This window comes from Terrapene carolina, unplaced genomic scaffold (assembly GCF_002925995.2).
Source record: "Terrapene carolina triunguis isolate 2854851 unplaced genomic scaffold, T_m_triunguis-2.0 Scaffold131, whole genome shotgun sequence".
Lineage (NCBI taxonomy): Eukaryota > Metazoa > Chordata > Testudines > Emydidae > Terrapene > Terrapene triunguis.
In genome coordinates, this window is record NW_020664482.1 from 34,664,254 (window position 1) to 34,685,210 (window position 20,957).

Consider the following 20,957-nt stretch of genomic DNA (forward strand, 5'->3'; position numbering starts at 1 on the left):
GGGGGGGCGGCGCTTTTTTTTGCTGCTTGGGGCAGCAAAAAAGTTAGAGCCGGCCCTGCATGAGCCAACCCAGATATGCCTATTTAGTTATCAGGGTTGGCTACCCCTAGGCTTTACAGCCCTTAAGGGATAAGCCACTCTGTTACAGGGGAAATAATTTTGTGTTGATTTCCTTCAAATAAATCAAAATTATTATAATAATCAAAGGATAATGTGTGTTATATATTGGGGGATGAAGTCCAATGCAGTCATTCATTATGGGAGACATACATGGAGGCCAATAATTTAGTAGATGCAGTGACAAAGACACAGGAAGTGGTAACTTTAGCCTTCAGATTTCCCTTAATCCTAGGACTGTAGTTCTCAATTAGTTCTCACAGGCTGGGTGACTACAGGGTTGCATGACCAAGCTAGTTTTACAATTAAAGCTAAATAGTTTAATAAAACCATTGATATAATCCCAGTAGAATTTTTTATTTTTATTTTGCTGGTTTTAACAGGGAGATGGCCATAACTAGCACATCATATTTCCTGGTTTCTAGTGTTGGTCCACATAAAGGATGACAACCTACTACTACAATCAGTTATTTTACTAGGCAGAGGTCTGTGCAGTGTTTCTAGGGGTGCCAACCCTGCTGATGACCCATGTGGGTGTCAATATGATGCCACACACTGGATTTTTTACAGTTTGATTTTTAAAAACCTAGGTAATTATACACAAAACAATATTAAAAAAATTTTTGTCAGGCTCTCAAAATTTAGGAAATGCCAGAATTAAGATATTTGCTTGTGCAACTTTAATTCAACGCCTTTATGCATGTGCATTATGATACAGTCTTTAACTGCAAAAATAGTATAATCATATGTATAATGTAAGCCTGTGCAGAGGCAACCTTAATTTTAGCATTTCCTAATTTTTGATTGCTTGATTTTGCTTCTTTAATTATGCTCTTTAATTTATTTTTGGTATGTAATATATACATACACATTAAGTGTACATTATATAAAAAATCTCCACACTTAAGATCATTAATTTTATCTTTTTCAAGTTTTAAAAGAAATGCAAAGTAGCCCCCAAAATGTTTCAAAACAAATTTTAGATTTTTAAGGACAAAGAGCAAGCACACTTGTAAGAAAAAAATTCTTCATTTTGTATCCCCAAATTCCTAGTATAGATTCTCAAGAGGTCATCACCAGTACAGAACTGTTATAGATGATTAAAGCATTTCCTCTCCTTTTGACATCTTTGATATTAATTTAGTGATAATTAAGATAAGGTAGAATTTACAGCCTCCCTTTCCCTTATGACTCATAACCATGCAGGAGCAGGAACATAGAAAATATGGAGTGGAAGTTTATTGATATATTTATATCAAGTATATGGTACGTAACTCACTCTGGGGCTACCTACAAATGTATACAGTCATCCCCACTTTGTGGTTTATTACAACATAAAGAGGGAAGAAATACTCTTGTAATAATTTGTGCCAGAATTTAAGCAAATTTAAACAAACATGCCAAATATTCTTAAGAAATTGCAAGTATTTGACTATAGTGCAAAGCATGGTAAACCTTCCTATAAATAGGCACAACAGTCTAAAGGAAATATATAATCTACTATACATGTTCACATCCTATATGTGGCCAGTAAAAGCAATTAAGCATTGACAAATATAAGCATAGGAGCAAACACAGATGAGTAAAACAAAGTTATCCCTGCTGCAGGCTGAATGGCCTATGCGGAATTCTCTTCCTGTACATTACAAAGAGACTTCCACCAGCAGTGAATAGGGCCTTGTACATCTTCTGTATGTGTTCATCTATTGCCAATATATTTGAGGGGCTCCTGTAAAGATAGCTAAGGTACTATATTATCTGTATGTTACATATTCTACGCATTCTATTAAGGAGACGGCACCTCCCCCCACCCTCCCAAAAAAGTACTACGGCCATCTTGAAAGAAAAAGTGAAGGAGACTACTTTCATTTTGCATTTAAAGGCTTTTCAGCAGCTTGGAAACAAGATGGCAGGAGCAGCAGCACACTCCATTGCAACTGCCTTCTTCTACTGCCTTCTTTAAAGAGAAGGGAGATTTTTCATTCTGGCATAATAGTTGTAAGTTAAACCATTAATATAGCATAAGTTTTTGCTCCGATAATGTTTTGACTACTTGACAAAATAAAGCTTCTCAATGACATACATCTTTCACCAACAGTTATAGAGCACAAACCTGTGTTTATGCTCTAATCAGTGTCACACACTTAAGGCTCTTAGAATTAATTTACATACCAATATATATATATAACCACATGGACAATAAGGGAATGAGATACTAGAATCCTTAATTCATTCAAAAGATAAACAAAAATTACATGATTATTTTGCTTTAACTTTCAGTTCATCTTATTTTGGAATATAGATTTCACACTATGTATTGATGTGTGGGTTGGGTTTTTATGAGCTAATGCTTTCTGTGAAATACATTAGAAAATTGTATGCTCTATTTCATGCAACAGTTGGCATAGTATTGGCAACTCTAGGCTTTGGAATAGCAAAGCAAATGAATGCTAAAGCCAAAAAAATATGAGGAAGTGTGATTTACAGCTGGCTTAAGATTTATTCATCGGGCTGCATGAAACATTTTCTAAACATATATTATTACATAGCTTGTACTTCTACTGCTAAGCTTATCTAGCACTATTAGCCATCAAATATTTCCTCTGAACAGAAAGTATGTGTTGTTTCAGAGAGAAGCTTTATTGATTTCACATGGTGAGTTCTTTAAGAAGTTCTGCAAGTGGAATCCCTACATGTCCAAAGTAGTTTATGGTGTAAAGCTCTGATAACTCAAATGAACAAGCTTTAAGTCACCTTATAATTAACAGTCACTAAAATTAGTATCCAGAGACAAAATACAAGTGGTAAAACTACATACCCCCCCCCCAAAAAATTATAAACAAACATAGTTGGTGGAAATTTCAAAAGCATTCGGGATTGCCTTAATTCTACTCCAATTGAAGTCAATAGGAAAACTCCCACTTACCTCTATTTTTTAAAATCCTACCCAATATATTCAGGGTAAGAAGATTATAATAAACAAATTCCATCAAAGTAAAATTCATACGCACTCCAATTGTACCTGAGTAAGGTTTTTTCTTACTAATCGTGTTCTCATGCACCATTCAGAAACTCATGTACATGTCAAAATTGACTTAGATATTATCAAATTTATCAGCAGACAGCAAATTGACATGACCAGTAGTCATACTTGTGAATTTCTTACCTAAAGACACAATTTTTTTTCATGTAGCTCACCTAAACATGATGCATCCCTTCTACACCCGCTCTGTGGCACATTCTGCACCTTGTAATAAACAAGGGCCCTGCCTTTACGCAAAGACAGCAGCCATTTTGTTCTCAATGTTCTTGTAGTTTACTATGCAGAGCACTCATTTTTGTTCCTCCCCTTAATCTAAACTAAGAGGCCCTCTAAACTGAAACTACATAGCTGCTCTTTATGTACGAGCAAATACAGTGTATCAAAGAATAACCATTCTTAAAATACTGCTGAAATGATAGAAAGACAGAACAAAAATCCATGAACAACATTCCAGACACTGGAATATATCAGTATCATTAAATGTCATTCAGAATAACCACCACTGGAATATGATTGATTGATTAATTATACCCTATTATATGCTAGAGATCAGCTGGCAGAAAATACCAATAATAGTGAAGTCATGATAAAAGATTTTGTTCAGCTATTTCCTCTCCAGCTTTGTAAACAGCAGCCACCAAGCTCTACCATGGATTTGAAGTATGATAGTGAAAAATCTTTCTAGCATCTCATGATTGATTTGAGAGCAAACATGAAATTTGATACAGGTGGGCTAATCACTTAGTACTTTGGAATTTTAATTAGAAGTCATTTCATTTAGAAAACCATCTACTGCCCCCTTAATTACCTTTAATCAAAAATGTCTTGTGTGTGTGCTCTAATAGACCCTAATGCAGTTGAAGGTTAACAATTCAAAAATTAATACGTCTCTGGCAATGGAACCCTGGCAGCCTGTGTGCATCATCCAAACGTTATGAGTTCACAATAGGTGTTGACACAGACTATTATAGTCTACTGTGTTAATAATCTACAATTTAAACTACAGTAAGCCTAAATAAGCCTCCACACTAAGGGTGTCAAGGTCTATTATGTCAATAACCCACATACTACAAAGTCCCCAATAAGGCCTCAACACAGCCCATAATGACTACAAATTACCACAGTAATTGTATTATACACCAGAACTGATTCATCACCTACAGGGAAGACAGAGTAAAGTTATTTTTATACTGGTTGCCTGCTTTATAATCCTCTTTTCTGTAATACATTCTTCTTTACATCAGCATTTCATTGATCTGTTTGCCACAAACTATTTCATACAGTTTTTGAAGTCTAAACTAACTTTTAAAACTTATTACCACCAGTCATTTAGTGACTAAAGATCAAAGTGTTCTTCAGTAAAGGGAAAACCTGAAATGTTCACATCATTATCCAAAGCCATAATGAAACAGATAACGTTCTCCGTATATCACTCCTTTCTCCCTCTTTCATCCCAAACCAATCAGATGATTTTTCCTTTCCCTCAGCCTCTTTCTTCCGCTCCCTGAACATCAGCTGTGCTGAGCACTGGTTGTAGGGAGTTCCTAACCCCTCCTTCTACTCACAAAAAATAAAAATCTTTCAGAAACAGTCTATTAAGCATGTGACTTTCTTTTCTGTGCTCCCAGCTACTCTCTTCAAACTCCATTTTTCCTTCATTTCCTTAGAACACATCCTACCAGCCCTTAGAAAAACAAAACCTCTGATCAAGAGAGGCTGTGTATTTATTCCTTCTCCTCTTCTCCCTCCCACATAAGGATCTATAAAAAGAATTCAAATATGAGAACATATGTAAAATAGACCCTACAGAGAATTCCTGTAATATATTAGGGCTTAAAACACATGCGAGCACCAAACAGAATGTATTAAATTACAAAAGCACTAGGAAAATTAAGATTTTTAAAGCATAACTGAATTATGCTCTTGAAGGATTACTGAATGGAAAAAATTAAAAGGGGCAGGAGAGCCACCAAACTGCAGCTTCAACATCCAGCAAGTAAATTCATTTCGGCAAGAATTTACCAAGGATAAAATTTTAAAAAGCACTCATCTGACTTAGAAGCCTGCTTTCAGAAACTCCTATGTCACCTAAGGGCTTTAAAAAATTTTTACCCTTGGCTATGTGACCAGATGAAATGCTCAATTATTTTGTTCCACATGCGAATTATATTTTAAGTGTTTTTTCTTTACAGTAAAAAGCTTGAACGTCAATTATAACATGCAGTAGCATTTGTCCAGGTCTTTACTACAGGAAAATGTACACAGTTAAAAATATCAACACTGCAAAGGCAGATAAAGGTAAACTGATAGATAATTTTTTCACATCCAACAAAGATCCTAGCATACAACAGAGTTCTAATTATTAGAACTGTAAAATAAATTTGTAAAAAAGGTATGTCAGGATGTGTAAGTCTTCATGAAATCAGCTAAGAATAAATTGTAAAGACAGACAAGATGTATAAGTAGGGATACAAAGAACATTTTCTTCCACTAATACTTATCAATCTTGCTCTCACAGAAGGAAGAAAAGAAACAATGAAGGCATATGCACACTTGAATTCTACTATAAGGGTACCTGCTCATATCCCAAAATTGGAAAGATGGGGTTAATTTGTGACATTAACAAACGTGCCCAATGGATGTGCAAGAGAAATCTAAGGAAGAGAGGGAAAGATCAAAGTGTTAGGATACAGGTCCTTTAGTGTCTTCAATTCCAGCAAAATTCTGATCACTTCAGGAAATAAGGACCCCTGAATCTCAAATGCTGATAACTTAGCCAGTCTCCAGTACAAAACTTATAAATAAAACCTACTCTAATTGGCATGAATAAAAAGAGACAAAAAGTTAAGGCCTCCTACCAGGCACAGAGAGAGATTAGTTTGTGTGGATCATCAACAACCCACTCCTTCCATAATTAAACAACAGAAAAGAATTCAAACAGATAAAACATAATTGCCACCACTAACTCCTGGCAAAGCAGGCATCCTTTGAAAGGCCCAGGTGCGTAATCAGTATCCAAGGCACAACACATAATTTAAGGATGAGCAAACTAATCTGCATGCTTTATACCAAAGGTCTCAGCTGCAATCAGAAAGAGCCATAGATTTCATTGGACTTAAGTGGTAGCTCACTACACAGAGGAATAAATATAGTGAAGATTATGAACAGATAAAAGTCACCTTTGCCATGCTAGCAGTCTGAGTCGTTCTGGATATATTTCTGGGGGAGGGGGGGAAGCGCTTTTTATTTTTTTAGAGTAGATCAATAATTAGAACACATTGACAGTGTTAGCCAGGTTTTTAGCCAATGTGTGTTTAAAATACAATAAGCAGAGGGATGCTTTTAATGCAGCTTTCTGAAATTAGAATGGATGTATCCATTTTTTGATGAAGGTTAAGTCAAATTGTTTGTGTGCACTGCAAAAAAGTAACCTTACAATGGCTATCTTGTGTCTGTTTTTGTTTAATGTAAAGGTCTTCAACAGTTTATTATGTGCCTCCCCACTTACCTTCACATATACCTCCTCTCTCCCCGCTCCAGTTTAACACCATAGTTAATGAAAATGCAAGTCCCAACTAATTTAGTGATTTTCTCAAATCACACCACCAGGAAAGAGTTGAGAAAGAAGAAGGGGGCTATCCTGATGATATGTAGAAGACTTAAAGGCTTCCCCCTAAGAAAATATATTGTGGAGAGTGAGAGAAGGTTAGGATTGTTGAAGGAAGAAGATGAACACGGAAAGGAAACAGTTAAATAGACCCATAACCCCCTTAGGATGCAGTGAGTTAGGAAGAGAATAAAAAGTTAACCAAACTTAACCAAAAGCATGGCCAGTTTGATCCTGGTTTAAATAATTAGTAGAGATCCAAGGAGGCTCTCATTGGTTTGTCATCCAAATTGTTTGCCCGTCTTCGGTGAGCTCCTGCTGTGCTCACTCTGAAAAGTCTAGGAGTCTGGCTGACGTCTACAATATATTTGGGCCCTTGCTGCAATTTAAGACCATTGCTTCTTGTCCTATCCTCAGAGGTTAATGAGAACAATTTATCTCCCTCCTCCTTGTAACAACCTTTTATATACTTGAAAACTGATATATCCCCTCTCAGTCTTCTCTTCTCTAGACTAAAACACACCCATTTTTCCCCAAAAATCTTCCCTCATAGGTCATGTTTTCTACAGCTTTAATCATTTTTGTTGCTCTTCTCTGGACTTTCTCCAGTTTGTCCACATTGTTCCTGAAATGTGGTGCCCAGAACTGGACACAATAATCCAGTTGAGGCCTAATCAGTGCAGAGTAGAGTGGAAGAATTACTTGTCGTGTCTTGCTTACCACACTCCGGCTAATATATCCCAGAATGAGGTTTACTTTGTTTGCAACAGTGTTACACTGTTCGCTCACACATACATAAAATATACAGGCAGGCAGATAGACAGACCATTCGCCCTTTACAGAGGATGCACCAGGTCTTTTACTGATAAAGACAAACACAGTACATCATATGAATTGACTTACTCTGCAGATGATATTTAATCAGATATGCTGTGTGCATCCAGTAATTTTTTTAAAAAATCTGTCCATACCAATTATTAGCAGCACTTACCTAAATCCTGTACACTTGCACAGTTATCACAAGCAGGGTTTGGGTTTTGCTTTGTTTTTAAGCTATGTTTTACTCTGCTGGGTATTTTTGAAATGTCAAAAGGTGCAGATCTCAAATGTTGGCCCAGATTAAAAGGGGTGGGAGGGAATAAATTTTACATGTTATTCAACAACTTGATTGTTTTGTGAAAATGACTCTGCGAATTGGATCATCCCAGGATATATTTAACGGCAGAGAGACAGGCTAACATCTATAATACTTTCAGTTTGCGTCCCAGTGTGAGTAGAATGTACAACTCTATTCATTAACCTTGTTTTCAAGCAATGCTGTTTTGCTTTGTTTTAATAAATGGTCATGATTTTACTAGCCTAAACCACTCTCCTCCTTACAGAGATTTTCAATGATTTAATGCTGGACCTTTCCATTCTCAAAGGATTACTAATAACACAACTGCCACAGAATATAATTATCCTCATTCTGTAGCCAAATGAAAAACTTTTGAAATCCGATCTTTGCCTTGGAAGTTAAGGGTCCCAGGAATTAAAAGTTTAAAAGTTCTTTCGCTCAACAGAAAAAAAGGTTATTCATTTTTATTTGAACAATCTCATTACTCAAAAGGCTGAATCAGCTTTGTGCTTTAGTAGTTATAATGTAGATTATGAAAGTCAGGAAAGAAGCCAAAGCAGCTATTGGCTCGATTCGGGAACAAGCCATAGAGAACGCCTGAAAACTAGTTTTCTCTTTCAGGGCCCAATCATTGAAGGTGCTGAACACCTCTTGTGAGAAGATGATGGGCCTCAGATTCTATTGCAAACAATGACATTTGGCCAGTAGAAGAAGCCATGGTGGTTCACCCTTTTTAATGTTGTATACAAGTTGCAATTAACTTGTAGCAAGTTAGCAATAGAGGTCCCTCAGAAGTGACCAAGGAACATTGGTTTATGCAATTTAACTACCAAGAGCTGGATTCAGATCAGTAGCTTGGAAGGGAATGGCCTCATATCTCAGTCATCCCAGGGAACCTTCATATAGAGAACTGTGATTTATTTTGTTTCTTTCTCCCAAGAGCTTTACTGCCTTCATTTTTTGGAGCACAAGTGAAAGAAAGATTATTACTATGTAGAATTTTGACTCTTCACATTAGGAATCTGGCAATTAGTGTGGTAGAAAACCAAATACAGCCCTTTTCAGATAGGCACTTAAGTTCTTCATATGAAGAAACACATGAGGTTTTAGATACAATTGGGACGGAATTGGTGGCATAGTGGCTAAAGTAAAAGTCTGAGACTCAGCACTTCTGCCGTCTGTTACAGGCACAACAACTGTGGGATTGGGGAGAAATTACCACCTCTGTTTCTCATTTCCTTCATCAATAGAAAGAGCTTAGCAATATTTCTAAACATGAAGTCTTGCAAGTTAAGTATAGAAGTAAGGATCATAAAACACTTCAGAAAGTCACTATACTGTGATTCTGATTTTCTTTACTCCATAGCTTTTTGCTTTCTTTTAAGTTTATCAACTAAAAATATTCACAGGAATCTTAAACCAGCGTTAGAGAATTCTTCTGTAAGTGTTACTTTCCTGTTATTTTAAATTCTACTTATGTTTTATGGTAGGAACTAAGGTCACAATATGCTACAGGTTTAAATAATACATTTCATTTTAAGCTACGTTTTTTGCCTTCTTTACCTTCACTGGGAAAAATATATATTTATTACCTGGCCTTTCCCTTTTTCAGTCCTTGCAAAGACTGAAATTATATAACTTGTAGAAAGGGGAACAAGCATCAGATGAAAAAAGTTACACATTCTACAATTTTAAAATCATCTTGGTAAGTTTGGGACATCACAAAAAGGACTTCTTCAAGCACCTTGATATTCTACAACTATTGAACAACAAAGCAAACCTCAGGGGCGTTGGCGGCATTACAGGATATTTTCATTTCTCCAACGCATTACGCACAAACAAGATTGTGTTCAGCATCAGACATGCATGTTTTTCTCTACCATTTTTCTTCATCTCACATTAGTCATTGTGGGTACTTGGAATTGTGGTTATGCAGTTGGAAGAGTAACTATAAAAATGCCATCAGGGTTTCCATGTTTATACACTCAATGACTTCCACACCATTTGCTTAGTTTGCAAGGGATTCCTCCCAAAAGGCAGTCCTGCAAATTCAACCTAGGAATTTAAATTCAAACTGTATTATTTCTGCTCCTTTATGTCATCATTAGTAACAAAGAATCGGAAATCAGCTGACAGTTTTGCTGGCAATACACTATCTGAAGCAGGATAGAATCCAGCTCACTCTTCCATACCTTTACTGCCTCTCCAGGCAAAAAAAATCTCCTCTGTTTAGCACTGCAAACAGCAGGTACGACATACAAATAGTAGATATTTTGCTTATGGTATGAAAGGTAATAGGTAAAAATGAATCCTGCCTACTCAAATATCAAATGCAAATCTCATTGACTGTTGGTGAGTTCTTCTATGTAGTGGATAAGAGCACTAGATGGGACTCTAGATTGGCCTGCTGAGTGACTCTTGGGCTACTCACGTCCCATCCCTGTGCCAGAGGGTACAGCCGCACTCCATCTGGGAGAGTGCTTCCATGCTTGGCAGACTTGCTAAAAAAGAAAATAGCAGTGTAGCCGGGGGTTAGCACAGGCAGTGGCTTGAGCTAGGCACCTTACATACCTGGTCCCCCTGTGTATATAGTTGGGTTTGTAGCCTGAACTTGTACCCACCTTACCCCTAGCTACACTGTTATTTGTAGTGGGCTAGCTTGAGCAGAGCTAGTGCGTGTCTGTCTTCCACATTGGGAAATATGCTTCCAACTGCAGTGTAGACCTACCCTTAGTTCTCCCCTCTGTAAAATGGGAGAAATGACACGTACCTTCCTTTGAGATCTACTGATGAAGAAAGCTAGGTATTATTATTATTGTTGCAGTAAGTTGGATGATGGATTTATTAAGCAGCTTTTCTGATAGGCCAAGCCAGCACACAGAAAAGCAAGTAGATCCACACGTGTTTTCGGTGTGCTGGACTGGCCTATCAGAAAAGCTCCTGTTGGGTTCTGAGAGCAGGTAAGGCCACTCTCAGTGCTAAAAAAGAAACAGGTGGGCGGGGGTGGGGGGTCAGAAGGCAGCTGTACGGTGGCTCTCGTGGCTCCTGCCCTGCCAATACTCCCTCTGGCTCCCCAGGTTCTGCAGAGAATCCTAGCACGCACTCAGGTATCAGGGCCCTCCACAAAGATCCTTGCATCCAAGCTTAGCAGGTCAATAGGCTCTTTCCTAGATCACAGATCAAAATCCATGTATTCTGCCTTAATTAATCCAGTCGCTTTTCTACACATTGTCTGTCTCAACACGACTGTAGAGGACAACTCTACAGGGACCATCTGGTTTCATTCCAAAGTCTGTCTAATGCAAGGATTGAAGGGACGCATGGATAAAGGTAGAAAAGAGAGTTGATCCAACACTTAGAATGAAGAAAGCCAACACTTGCAAAGGATGGGAGAGCAACTCCATCCTAAACAACAAAAAGATTTAAAGTATTATCTTTGTTTGCATATTTATTGCCTATATCTATATGTATATAGTTTATTTTTTTAAGTTTAATAACAATTATTTGCATTTATCATCCCCTGAAATACAGATTTTATATAGGCATGCATATTAGATTCACAGTTTTCAGTGTATTTTCCTGTCACTCAGCACTCCAACCAGACAGCTGGATTTTTGAATGCTTATTTTCTCTAATGCAGCCTTTGCAGTTGCACTCGAATGAGTAAAAACAATCTAGATTTCAAATATTTGTCAGTGGATTTGGATAGAAATATGCAAACATGGAACCATCCAACTAGGCCAGGAACAGTTTGTAATACTTAAAATAATTTCATATTCATGCTAATTGCATGCTTGACATATACATTTTAGAACATTTTGCTCTTAAAGAATGAGATCAGTAGATTACTAATTTTATAAAAATTCCTCTTTCCTCGGAAGATTACCTCAATAATGTATTATAGTTGCAGATCATACTTACATAAAAACACTGCATTTTTCCACACACGGGTAGTACTAGTTAAAACTGAACTGATCTTGTCAGCTGTTCTTTCTGTATATACACTATCTAGAAAATAATCATCCCTCCCTGTTATAAATTTGATTATAGCTGTGTACCAGTGAGAAAGATGGATATTGATTTAGCATAGTAATTATTCTCCAGTTTTAATAAAATCAAAACCAGTAAGAGAATATTTAGGGTTCTGAGTAAATTTCCATATTTTAACTTCCCATCATCAATTTTGTTAGTAAAAAAGGAGGAAGAGAAAGACAAAAGAAAAATAAAGAAAAAAATATGCCCAATTGTGGTGTATGTATTGAAAACCGTTTTCAGGGTTTTACCATCATGAAAATTAGTGTCATTGTAAAAGCCTGAATCACCATTCAGTACACAAATATCAGTGATTATAATTTCTTTTTATTTTAATTGACGTGACCTCAGAGTTCATATAGCCCAGGATATAGGTTTAACCATATAAACAGGAAGCAAAATTTTTGAGTTACTTTAATGTAAATTCTAGTGATCAACTATTTGACACTGCTGAGTTTGAACTTTTTGTTCTACAGTCCTCCGGACTAGTAGACCTGTTAATTTGTGCATAACAAGCAACAAAATCAGACTACAGATACATGCATACTACAGGGCTATGGAGTAATTAAAAACAATTTAGGAGCATGAGTTGATTAACTTTCCGTTGGACTGGTTCTCTTCAGCCACTCACTTAGCCACTTTTGAAAATCCCATCTATATACCTCCCATGCAAGGTTTTTAAAAAGATTCCTTAAAGATTTTGGAAGAAAGGCTGTGGGACAGGGAAGGCATTCTTTTCAACATAAAAAAAAATTGCTTTTAGCAGAAGGTCTGCATTGCCAGAATGACACTGAGGATGGGCAGACTGGTGGAGTAGGGGTAGCAGTGACACTTTAGTTGTGCCAGAAGGTAGCGAACTCTGTCAATTTCAACTGATCTTCCATTGTAAGCATTTAAATTGTGAATTTCAAATACCTTCTGGCTATTATTTTATATAAAGTGTCTGGAAAGCCATGAATTGTTTCTGAAATAGCAGTATAACATTTTTGGGGTGGACAAGGCAGTTTTAAAGAGTCACTTTGTCAGCTTCAGCCCCCCACTCTCCAAGTTATTTGTGGCTACAGCACCTATTGCTTTTTAAAAAAAGCACTTATCAATGCGAGAAGGAAGAAAGAGACCTAATTTTTAGACCTTCCCCCAGAACACTTCCTCGCCCAATTTAACAAAATGCTCATCATTTTCTAATTTGTTTTTATAGATTTTTGATTGGGGAGGGAAGGGAGATGAGTTTCCAGCTGTGTACCATTGTGACTTCATGCACAGTTCTACCTTTCTAGAGAAGCCCAACCTGCCAGTCAGAACATGGTTTTGCACAATCACTACGGTTAGATCATCTACAGTTTTAGACAGCATATAAACAGTGTTTTACACTGCTGAATAGTTCAAGCACATCCCTAGGCAATTAGTGTAGAAGATTTTCTGTACAAATCAATATTAAAATATATGCCAGATGCCAACGGACAAGTACAGTCCAGTTATTGATTCAGTGGTCTTGGATATTAAAAGCATCTGACATATAACTTTCTAAATGAAAAACACAACAGAACTGAAAACAGATGAATCGATGTGAAAAGGGAAAAAAAACAAAGTTGCACCCAAAAAAATCACTAATAGCCAGAAATATTCCAATTGTCCCTTCTTCTCAGCAACTTCACATAGGTGATTTATTAGCAGTAATTGGCATGGATGTTTTCCCATATGAGACCTTTTGGTTGATAAAGAATAGAATAGTACATTATCAAGGAACCTCTCAGAATATAGTCCAAATAATTGTTGATATATGTCAGTGCTATGAAGCTAATAGAACTATTATCTAGATAAAGCAATTGTAAAGTGCCAGCAAATAATGTAATCTAAAGCAGTACAATCTATACAGTACTTTCTTTTGTGCTCAAGTTACCTAAATAGTATTTTCTCAATTTAAAATCCATTCATATAACCTCCCTATTTTCCCTAAAAGAAAATCCACTTGTAATTAAGGTTTTTAGACATTGTGATATATAGCCCAACAGGTTACTACTTGGCTTCTTATACTGGAAGCTTGAAGATCAAAATTAATTTAATAACAGCATATGTAGATGTTATAAGCTGAAAGCTAGTTATAAATATATAATGCATGAACTGATATTTTCTCAGAGCTGCCAAGAAACACTGAAAGTGCAATCAACAACTTTCAGAACTACTGTAATACTGAAACTATATTTAACACAATGCTGAATCCCTGAAACCAGTGAATCTATTATTGCAAACCATGCAAACACATGGCTCCATCAAACTGCAATAAAAATGTGTTTATGTATGAAACCCTTACCATTCATTATTTTTGAAAGTGAAATCAGTAACTATTTGGTGCTCTCATTAACATTATGGTTTTGAACTGCCCTTTCTTCCACCATCTGCTTCTTCCATCTGTAATTCTTATATGATCCATAAGCTTCAAATTATTTTCTGCGATGACCTCATCACACATTGTCTGGCTTGTCAGAAAAGGTGTGTGCTCCCATTAAGGGAGAGAAATAAGAGAGTGACTTGCTGTGGCAGCTTCATACCAGGTCAGAGTGGGGACACTGACTCATCCCTCCCCCGAGGTGTCTGGAAGAGAGTCGGGACCATTTATATCCTTGGCAGCGCAGAAAAAGCCCTGTTGGTACTCAAGGCTGATTTAAAGATCCTCTCAGATGCTTCAGGAGGTACAGGTTTGTGAGTATTTTATCAACATAGCAATGGCCTGAAGGCATAGTGCAGGATATAACATTTCTGGATTTTTCTGAATTTTTCACATTTTGGTGGCAGTGGTCCTTGGGGGAATGTAGTTTGTTAATAAAGGGTGCATCTCAGGTGTAACAACCTGGCGGTTGTACATACTATCAATCGCCAGCTCTCCAGATCACACAGGTTATGAGGTTGGCGAGGGCATGTGTACTACAATGTTTACATTTTAACATCTGTTTCTCTTCCAGACATGTGCCTATGGTTAGTGATGCTGCAGATGCACTGTCTCATTTTCAGGTGGACAGCATTTCAGGATCTGGCACCAGCAGGTAGAAGGGAATCCAAATGGATGCCTCAAGCACTATGAGCCTTGGCATATGACATCTGTCAGGGTAGCGCAGAAATTGGTGGCTCCACAAACATTTCGGAGCTATGAGAGAAGTTTTAATGATTTTGTGCAATTTTGGGAGTTGGAGAATCTGTTACCAATATGGCCCATTACAGAGGAACAGTTACTGTCTGGGACACAGGGCCAGAAAGGGTTACACAACTAGCAGGCTAATTAACCCAGATTCAACCTTTAAATACATATTAGTAGATAATGTTTGTATTTTTGTGTGTTCACATATATATTGTTAGAGTTTGACAATGTAACCAAACAGTTCCTGTCTATTTCTGTATTCTGTTAATTCAGAGATCAAAAGGAGATGTTAACATTTAAATGAACTGTGAATGTAGTGATATCACTGTCTTCATTTCTCTTTGAAGTATATAGTAAACTGCCTGTTAATGGCAGGAGATAGTCAATTGCCTTATGTTAATCCAAAAAAGAATTTGAAGAACAGCTAGCCAAAGACTCAAAAAGTAATAGCAAAAAAAAATTTAAGTATATCAGAAGCAGGAAGCCTGCTAAACAACCAGTGGGGCCACTGGACAATCAAGATGCTAAAGGAGCACTCAAGGATGATAAGGCCATTGCAGAGAAACTAAATGAATTCTTTGCATCGGTCTTCACGGTTGAGGATGTGAGGGAGATTCCCAAACCTGAGCCATTCTTTTTAGGTGACAAATCTGAGGAACTGTCCCAAATTGAGGAGCTTTTGGAACAAACTGATAAACTAAACAGTAACAAGTCACCAGAACTACATGGTATTCACCCAAGAGTTCTGAAGGAACTCAAATGTGAAATTGCAGGACTACTAACTATAGTCTGTAAAATCAGCTTCTATACCAAATGACTGGAGGATAGCTAATGTGATGCCATTTTTTTAAAAGGGCCCCAGAGGTGATCCCTGCAATTACAGGCTGGTAAACCTGGCAAATTGGTTGAAAATATAGTAAAGAACAAAATTGTCAGACACATAACTTTCACTCTATGCATCCGAAGAAGTGAGGTTTTTACTCACGAAAGCTTATGCCCAAATAAATCTGTTAGTCTTTAAGGTGCCACCAGACTCCTTGTTGTTTTTGTAGATACAGACTAACACGGCTACCTCCTGATACATCTCTATTATGAAACTGACCTAAGAACTCTATTCATATCTGTTTGTACAATGATCTTTTGATCAATACTCTCTTTTCTTTTTTAATGAATCTTAGTTTAGTTAATAAGAATTGGCTGTATGTGTCTATTTGGGTAAGATCTTAAATATTCGTTAACCTAGTGGGTAATGTGTCCAATCTTTTGCGGCTGGTAGAACTTTTTTATATGATGAACAAGATTTTCAAAGAATCCTCATCATATTTGCCTTGGCTGTCTGGGTGGGAGCCCGAATCTGGGTTCCTTTAAGGGAACTGTGTTTTGGCTTCTGGATAACCAGTAAGGTATTGTAGAAGCTGTTTTGTTGCTGGCTTGGTGAATCTAAGTATTAGAATCACCATCCATTTTGGGGATTTCCTGCCCTATTCTTCGCAGTTTGCCCTAACTGAGCAATCTCAGAGTGGGCCCCTTGGACCTCAGTCACACTGCCGTACATGGTGCAACCCAGCGACTGGTGTCATTGACTATCTCTAGTTACCTATCATGCCTCACATTTGTCAGTAGGCTGAATGGTTACCCAGAACCTTCTACTGGGTTTTTAGTTTGGAGGATTGACAAGTGTAGGGGGTATTTAAATAGGGAGGTCGCCAAATTCATAAGTGGCATGGTGCGCGGGTCAGTAATTTCTCATCCAGATATAGCATACGAGGCACCAGAATTATTCAGGGAGGATGGGGTCTACCTGTCAGACTTGGGAGATGCCATATTTTGGCCAGTATGAAAGGTGGATTTTGTAGATGTCTGGGAAAAGGTATGTGGGGGAGACAGACAAGCTAATTGTTGGCATCTCCGTGTAGCAAATATCCAGTGCAGTTACTCCATATGGAAGGGATACAGTGATCTGATAAAATGGATTGGGAAAAGATTTAAAGGAGATGCCCTTTAAAGGAGCAGGAGCAGGGACTGATACAGCAGGGAGTCAACCCCTATTCCTTGGTAGTTCCCCCCCGTCAAGGCTGCTTCCCCACTCTGAACTTTAGGGTACAAATGTGGTGGCCTGCATGAAACTTCTAAGCTTAACTACCAGCTTAGATCTGGTCCGCTGCCACCACTCCCAAAGTGCTAATTCCCTTCCCTGGGTAGCCTTGGGAGACTCTTCACCAATTCCCTGGTGAATACAGATCCAAACCCCTTGGATCTAAAAACAAGGAAAAATCAATCAGGTATTAAGAAAAAGGCTTTTAATTAAAAAAAAAGAAAGGTAAAAGAAAACCCTCTGGGAGAGATTAGCATACCAGCTACTCTCACAGACAACAGATTCCAAACACAGAGGATGTTCCCCTGAGCAAACCCTTAGTTACACACAAAAAATACCCAAAATACCCAATTTGACTATTCCTCTAATTGCACAAGACAGGTTACAAAGAAATAAACATAAACCTATTTATTTCCTTCACTAATACTCACTACTTAATAAGAGGCTGAATTCTGGAGCTTCCCCACTCCGGTCCAAAGTGAAACTTCAGACAAAGGGGACTTTCCTCCTTCCCTTTGAACCATCTTGTCCTCCCATTGGTTCCTCTGGTCAGGTGTCAGCTAGGCTAGGTGAACTTCTTAACCCTTTACAGGTAAAAGAGGCATTAACCCTTAACTATCTGTTTATGACACCCCCTTAATCCTCATTCAAGGGGCAGGTGAAGTGGATTGGCTGAGGACCAAGATGGGTAAAGTGGGATGACTGACAAAAGTCCCCCTCCCCCTGGTATATGTAAATGATTATGGAATTACCTGCACTGTACAATTTTATCTGCCAAGTACTCCCTGACATTCAGGAATAAAGTTACAGTCTAATTAAACTACAACCCGTGTCTCCTGTCCTCCTTCTAGCATATCTGGCCAATGTATTTCATTTGCACAACCATGGAGATGGCCACTGCGATTAGAAAAGCTCCTTTCTATGTTTTATTCCATCTAAATATACCTATTGTGGCTTGCCAGGAACATATGGAATTACATGTTACAAGTCAACAGCAGAATGATTACTAACCCTGTTCTGGAGAAGCCATCGCTAGAAGAAGGAAATATTCACTTTATTGAATCCTTGGCCTCTTTACTAAGATTCCAAACAAAGAGCCTACTGTGGTGCTGATTTTTTATGTAAAAACTCATGCATCAGGAACTGAACTTTGACCATCAAAAGGACAAACAAAATGATTGGGTGGTAAGAGATTTCCATATATAACTTCAGCCAGATTTTAAATGTAGATGCCACTCAGTTCCTTTCCTGTGATTATTTTTGTATTCTTTGGGACAATCCACTCAGTCCTTTTGTTTTGTTACCTGCTGTGGAATGTTTCCATTAAGTCCTCCACCCTCAAATACTAGGCTGAATTTCCCCTTACCTTCTTGAACATGAATAGAATGCATTACTCTGGAAGCTACCTCCACTGTAAGCAATTAAGGATTCTATTTACATACTCAGACTGAGCTGCTGGGTTTTCATTCATCCTTGAGTTGCCATTTATCACCGCTTCCTGCCACCCTGTGAGGACTGAGCCTACTTAATGGTGCACAAATACTCTCTACCAGAGCGCCTGCTTATTTAGCGCATATACGAAGGCACAACATGTGCTGCTGGATCAAGATGCTGCATCATACAGAAGGCGTTCATTAGCCAGCGGAGTCAACAGTAAAGCTTTTCCTGTCTTAGCAGCCTGAGGAAGGAATGGTATTTAGTTATTATATAGGTATTTGTTTAATTCAAGTAATGTAGCATTCTAGTTCAGGCTCAAAATCACCTGGCAAACTCTGAATTATTACCTCCCTGATATGCACACAACTTTTTACCAGTGTGATGAGGACACGTAAGGTTTCCTGTGTGAATCCCACACCCCAAGCAACATCCCTGAGAACCTGCTTTCCTCTTTCTAGGCCCAAATCCTTTGGTTTGTTACCACAGCCTTTGAGAAGTCAGGTTTAATGCCAGAAAAAAATACTGAACCCAAATATAAAACCAACACTTTCATCTGGGCAGAGACAAAACCTCAGATAGTGCAAGGGGTCATTCAGGGAGTCCCCATAGGAATGGATACATACCTTCATCCTCAGCAATAGTCAAATGTACCGAGTCCCCAATACCTAAAGATATGGATTAATAATGTCTAACCCAAGTAAGTGTCCAAACTTCCCCCTCAGCTCTAGTCTTGTCCCCAAACAGGGTACCTACTGCACATTCAGAATGGCAAGTCGCAGCCTCTGCTGTAATGCCCTGTGTCTGTCCCTGTAATCACCATGCTGATAAGGACTCCTCTCCCAACTGACTCTCTAAAGAGATCCGCCCCTCTCCACCAGGTTTCAGAGCTCAGGCTCCAGCCCAAGCCCAAATATCTACACTGCTATTTTTAGCCCTGCAGTGCAATTGACCTGGGCTCTGAGACTCACTGCTACAGGTCTTTGATTGCTGTGTAGATGTACCCTTTGCTGATCCTCTAGCCCTGGGTTCTGGTTGAGTTTGGGCATCGTCCTCTTCACCCATCTGCACAGTGACAGCAACAGCAACATGATCTCATCTCAGGCTACTCTCTACAATCCTGCCTCTGTACCAAACAACTGGAATCCCCTGTCTCTGCTTGGGAAGGCCTGAGATCCCACTGTGGAGTGGCATTCCTCTCCTCCAATGAGAGATGGGCTGGCAGCTGAAAGTCAGGGGTGGGATTTCCTCCCAATCCTCTAGCCAACCAGAGCTTTGTGGTTATTTCCCTTCTCTGCCCATTCCCTAATCAATCAGGGCTTTTAGGAGTAGCACAGGCACTTGGACACTGCTGTCATGTGCCTATGAAGTGGGGGGAGTCCACATCCAGTGTAGTTAAGGTTGCACCTCTATTTTCTTTGTAAACTTAGCAAGTTTTGGAGCCAGAATCTGGCCCTGCAAAGGCTATACAAGGTTGCAAGGACAATGCTTCCCCTACCCCTTTATGCAGGAGATAGGGAGTGCGAGGATGGGATTGTGCCTAATTTAAAAAACCTGGGGAGTCCATCATGACTGTATATCCAGAAGTAGGGTCCATAGTGCCACTCCTCCACCCATCAGATCTGTCTGCAAGACTGAAGGCAGTGCCACTGGAGCTCAAGAGGCAGTCATCAGAAGAAGAGCAAAAAGCCATAACCACTTGTGTGTGCACTACCCCTTGCACTCCTGAAGGCATTCTGCCTGTCTCTGGTAAAACACCATGTGGTTATCAACACAGAGACCCTGATCGCGCACATCCCTGCTGCAAGGTGTAGTTTAACTGCCACAATATAACCCTTAAAATGCTGCCCATGCTCATCATTAACTTATGAAGACTAAATATCTGATTATATAGCATATATGTCACTTCCATAAATACACACTTCCAACTGAATTAACAGACTACAGCAGCTCCCAAGCAATGCAGTAGATGCAAAGTAATGCAGTAGAACACAATATCTCTTCTACTGTGTCAAGAGTGTGTTGTAGGGTTTTTGCTGCCCTAGGCATATTAGAATAGGTCTGCCCCTCCCAAGCAGCAGTGACTCACACTAACAGTCTAACATTTTGCTGCCTGAGGTGACCACTCTATCTCCATTGCTGAAATTAAGGGTACATACATAGAGAGGACACAGTGACAGTAGTTTTGGAGGTGTTGGTTTGTGCCAGTAATTTGTGGACTATGACATCTTATTCACTTCCATTGACAATTTTTATCGCTTGATCTTTTCATTGTTTTAACTAGAATTAAAATGACTGAAGAAAGTGAATACCAAATACTAACCAACATTGAGGACTGAACATATAACTTGTATTAGAAAAAAGTATTGGTATCTTTCA